Raw genomic sequence first — 6,064 nt, forward strand, 5'->3', positions numbered from 1 at the left:
GATGATAACAACCCCAAATCCCCCTTCTGCTATTCACACCAGTGAAGAGAATACTTCCAACATGTTGACGATAACGAATCCAAATCATCCTTCAACTGCAAACCCTACCAACCTTTCCACCAGAACGACAAGTAACGAGAGTGCCTCAAGCAGGTTGATGACATTGAATCCAAATCACCTTTCTACTACAACGCCCAGTGAAGGAGAAACTTTAGACCCGTGGATGTCTACAGATACAGACTCTAAGGCTGACTCTGTCTTTTCAATGACGCCTTCGGGAAATAATGTACACGGACTCACTCAATTCCATTCCTCCAGCAAAAGGCAACCCACCCCGTCTTCGACATTTGCAGCTCAGACCTCGGCGCCTGATTCTGGAATGCAAACTGTAACGTCATCCGGAGGTCATGCTTTCTCTCTCTCTGGGATACACTTACAGCCACCAACGTCATTCGCTTACGGAGCACATAGCAGTTTAAGCTTAAACTCAGGAGTGCTCTCTAAGGCCTCGTCAGCTTCCAACTCTGGTGCGTGTGCTCCTTTATCAGAGAGTTCTGAGACACATCCTCTGCTTCTAAGTCAGCTGAACGCTCCTGTCAGATCAGAAACCACTTCCGGCACCAGCAGAGGAATGCACGTCTGTCCAGGGATATCATCTGGACAACAGAATCAAGGCTGTGCTAGCGTTCAGTCTTTCCACCAAGCGGACACAACACTAACCGGGAAAATCGGGAGTGTGGATGACAGACAACATCCACTGATTTCGATGCGTTCAGAAAACCACGCCGCTCTACGATCCCTTCCGGAAGATTTCATGTTTCTCGAAACGGTGGACGCTACAGGGCAGAAGGGAGACAAGAGGATGAACCTGAGGGAACTAGGTCAGAAAAATGTCAGCCGACGTGAAGCAGTGTCTTGGTTCCGTGGGAAGGCTGGTAAAACTAACACTTCACAACGAAGGAAGAGAAAGGCCAGGCCCGCTGCAAAAAGCAAGGCATCAACACAAACACCAGAACTCGCTGGAAATGGAGAAGTATCCCCCAAAGAAGTGTTCTCTTCTCGCGGGCGGCTAATAACCCCAACTTACAAGTCCATGCATGCGTTGGCATCAAGCGGTAAAAAGCATACGAAGGCGTTGCAAAAGGCACCTGTCCACGTGACTGATCCAACATGTCCGCCAAACCAGGCAAGCTCCTTCGTTCACATCACGACTACTCCACAGATAGTGTACTCAGAAGCAAAATCACCACCACATGATCTGATTCAGTATTCGTCCCCGATCGAATAGACTGCAGTAGATTTGAACTCCATGTCACTGCTGAAGGATGAGATTCAGTATTGGTTTTCGTTATTGTGTAGACTGCACAGATTTGTACTCAGAAGCAATGTCGCCAACGGCAAGATCAGATTTAGTCTTGCTTCCCGTTATTGTGTGGACTGAACATAATTGTACTCGGAAGCCAAATCACCAACACAGGATCTGATTCAGTATTCGTCTTCTATCGTGTAGACTGCAAGATTCACAAGTACTCAGAAGCCAAGTCACCACCGCAAGATCTGATTCAGTCTTGGCTCCCACTAATGTGTGGACTGCACAGATTTGAACTCGGAAGCCAAATCACCAATATAGGATCAGATTCAGTCTTGGCTCCCATTATTGTGTAGACTGCACAGAATTGAAGTCAGAAGCCAAGTCGCCACCGCAGAATCTGATTAGTTTATTCGTCCCCAATTGTTTAGACTGCAAGATCCACAAGTTCTCAGAAGCAGAGTCACCACTGCAGGATCTCGTTCAGTATTCGTCCCCGATCGTGTAGAATGCACAGATTTGAACTCAGAAGCCAAGTCGCCATCGCAGGATCAGATTTCAGTATTCTTCTCTGATCGTGATCGAGTCACCACGATCCAAAGATATCGGTTTGGAAAGTGCCCAGCGCGATCACTGGGTGTGCATTTCAGACTGTCTCTGATCGTGATCGAGTCACCACGATCCAAAGACATCGGTTTGGAAAGTGCCCAGCGCGATCACTGGGTGTGCATTTCAGACTGTCTCTGATCGTGATCGAGTCACCACGATCCAAAGATATCGGTTTGGAAAGTGCCCAGCGCGATCACTGGGTGTGCATTTCAGACTGTCTCGGGCTTTCTTCGGATTCCAAAATCTTTGATGAACGCTCTCTTTCCCTCGAGGTAACCAGGATGAAGCACTTTTTTTTTCTCATAATACTTATCTAAATACCAGGTCGAAGACAAATTACGATACATAACTTTTGAAACTCAACTGGTGAATAACTTGTGCAATCACAATGATGCAGAACGTTTGCAATTACACGGGTGCAGATAGTTTGCAATTACACAGGTGAAGAATTTTTGCAAAGTCTATGTACAGTTTACGGCACCTAATTTCTTTCAGTCTCAAGTCGATTTGGGTTTGAACAGCTGCCTATTACACACTCTTGTTTCAGTCTTTCAGATGCATAGTTACAATGATATTTCAAGTGTACGCCTATCTTTTCAATTTTTTTCCATTAAGATGTAAAGTGTAAACAAAACCAGATATTTGCATTTGAATCGTGCGTATTTGTTGTGTGTGTGTGTAGGTGTGCTCGTGCTAGCCGCTTATGTGTGTGTGTGTGTGTGTGTGTGTGCGCGTGCGCGCGTGCGTGCGTGCGTGCGTGCGTGCGTGTGTGTGTGTGTGTGTGTGTGTGTGTGTGTGTGTGTGTGTGTGTGTGTGAGTGTGTGTGTCTCTACTATGCAACACTTTCTATTTGTGTTTGTTTGATTGTTTTTAAATTGTGTGGGGATGTAGCTCAGTCGGTAGCGCGCTGGATTTGTATCCAGTTGCTGAGTTGGCCGCTGTCAGCGTGAGTTCGTCCCCACGTTCGGCGCCGAGAGATTTATTTCTCAGAGTCAACTTTGTGTGCAGACTCTCCTCGGTGTCCGAACACCCCCGTGTGTACACGCAAGCACAAGACCAAGTGCGCACGAAAAAATCCTGTAATCCATGTCAGAGTTCGGTGGGTTAGAGAAACACGAAAACTTACCCAGCATGCTTCCTCCGAAAGCGGCGAATGGCTACCTAAATGGCGGGGTAAAAACGGTCATACACGTAAAAGCCGTGGGAGTTTCAGCCCATGAACGAACAAACAAACAAACAAATTGTGTGCACAGAGCTACCACCATGCGGAGCACTTGATGTTTTTGGCAACATGTACACATAACAAGAGGCGAAGCCTTCAAGGCTCACGTAAGAAATCGACAAACAGTAACACAAACTCAATCACTCCGTCACACATACACACACAGACACACAGTAGGCATAGGTGACACTGTGCAAGAAAGAGAGACACTAGATCTAGATCTGTCTGTCTGCATGCAGCCTACTTACAGACACGACTGCCAACTAGTCTCGGCCCGCTCAAAATAACAATGACCGAGACATTCCTTGGCGTGACGTCTAACCCTATGTGACGTCTTCAAATGACGAAATGTTAAAGTTTCTACCACAGACATACACACGCACGCACGCACGCACATTCGCACATACGCACGCACGCACACACACACAAAGTTACGATCGCATAGGCTACACTTCGTGAGCCAATAAACTGGCATGGCCGCTGACAGATGTTAAATAGGGGAGTTAAGCTTCTCTTCCAGTCAATTTCTCTCGCTTTGACGTTCAAACGAGCTCTCTCCCTTGATGCGACTGGAGCTCTGTGTTGTTTCTCTCATCTCTCTTTCTGTAAGTTTTATTTCTGTTTGTCAGTGCGTCTGCTTTTCTGCCTGCCTGTCTGTTGGCCCATCTCTCTCTCTCTCTCTCTCTCTCTCTCTCTCTCTCTCTCTTGCTCACCCCTATCACTCTCTCTCACACAGACACATTTAGGAGCCTATCATCACACACACACACACACACACACACACACACACACACACACACACACACACACACACACACACACACACACACACACACATTACTGCAAGTAAAGAAAACAACAGAAAAATAACTAATACAAGATACAAGATATTTATTCACCAATTTTGCAAAAGGATTTCATCTTGGCACGGCACGGTAAAAATAAAATAAAAACCAACCAGACACATATGCAGACACACATCACCATGCATGCATACATACGTACATTACACTGTCATGCACACACAGACACAACACACACACACACACACACACACACACACACACACACACACACACACACAATTATTTACATACTCACACATAACCAGCCACATATCTACATCACAAATTCACATCGTCGCCTTGTAAAGGTAAAAACCATATCAGTTTAAAAGGGGTGCCAGTAATATCAATACAACATTAGTGAATACTAGAACAATACCAAAAATTTATAATCCATTTAAAAGTAAGTAGTACACGTAATTATTATCATTTAGTCAGATCATCACATAAAATTATATAATCATGATCTAGCCAGTTAGACAGTTTAAAACAACAGTATTAACAGACTATCACAGATCTACTCAAGCACCAGAGTCGCATTGAAAAAAACTACTACCATCACAATAAGCAAGTCTTTCAGCGGCTCTCTTCTGTTGTGCAATCGTCGTTCTGTATCGTAGCCTACTTCGAGTAAAGAAATCTAAAGAAGAATAACTAATAAACAAGAGTCTTCCAGCGGCTCTCTTCTTGCGTGTAATCCTAGGTCTGTATTACCAACACGCAAAGAATGGTAACCGAAGAACAAACAACTATCAAACAGGAGTCTTCCAGTGGCTTTCTTCTTAAATTGTGAAATCCCTATTCGGTAAAATTCAACTACTGAGTCTCAAATTAACCCTCTCCACAAAAAGTGCGCCATGACGTTATGTCCTCTTAACATGAAAATAAGGTTCATAAGGAATGATTCGAATTTCAAAGACAACATTATCGCGGTTGACCATTGTTTTGCCTAGGTTTCAGCACGCTGCCACGCAAAACACTGTTCATCTGCAAAGTTAGGTATCTTGCAACAGCCTCCTTGAATTTGGGACACTGTTCTTGAATTTCACCTTTATCTCTGTGTCTGATCTGACTGAAAGCGAAGGCGGGTGAACCAAGAAATTAAAAATAAAGAAGAATACGAACAAGCAAAAGTCTTCCAGTAGATATCTTCTTACGTGTACTCTTTCTTCTGTCTGACTGGGAGTCTGAGCAGACGACAGCAACGGAAATGAGGCCGCTTGTGTCATTCACTGCTCGTCTGCCCTCTAGAGGTTCGGGGGAAATTTAAAATTGATTTTTTGGGGTGCGTTTTGTCTGTCTGTGGCCTAGTTCTTTCTGGAATTTGTCCAGACAGAGTTGCTCTTTTTTGTGATAAGTCTAGTATAACATTTCTTTGGATACGTGACTTCTGCGAAACTGAGAACTTGCTGGAAATGCAGCCATTTGTGCAAGAGGAAGACACGCGCACACGTAACCAAATGCAAGCCTTATATAGAAAATAAGCTCTTGTCAGATGAAAACATCAGCAGAGAGCAGATGAAAAAGTAGTTTTGTCACATTAATACAGTGTAAAATTCAAGAACAGTGTTCCAAATGTTATAATTATGGCATAATCATGGGCATAGTTATGTCATAATTATTCCAGTAGATATCTTCTTACGTGTACTCTTTCTTCTGTCTGACTGGGAGTTTTTATTAATATTAACAATAATATATTTGTTTATTATCAAATAATTTATCATTAAATAACTAAATAAAATATTTATTACATAATTTATAATAATAATAATAATAATAATAATAACTTATATAATGTTTTTTTCTCTCGACAAATTGTTGATTAAATAATATTAATAATAATGGACATAATTATGTCCGTCAAGAGTGGAATCCGCGTGAGAGTTATGTCCCATGAACTCGTGTGGCCCTTATGTCCCTTTAACATATAAATCACTGTGTTCGAGATGAATCGAACATCAACGTCAAAACTGTTTTTCATCACGTTTTGGCCTCTATCTGTTTCAGCATGCTCTGTCTCCAAAGATTGGTATCTTGCAACAGCTTCATAGAATTTGAGATGAGACACTATTCTTGAAT

The sequence above is a fragment of the Littorina saxatilis genome, linkage group LG4 (genome assembly GCF_037325665.1).
Source record: "Littorina saxatilis isolate snail1 linkage group LG4, US_GU_Lsax_2.0, whole genome shotgun sequence".
Taxonomy (NCBI): domain Eukaryota; kingdom Metazoa; phylum Mollusca; class Gastropoda; order Littorinimorpha; family Littorinidae; genus Littorina; species Littorina saxatilis.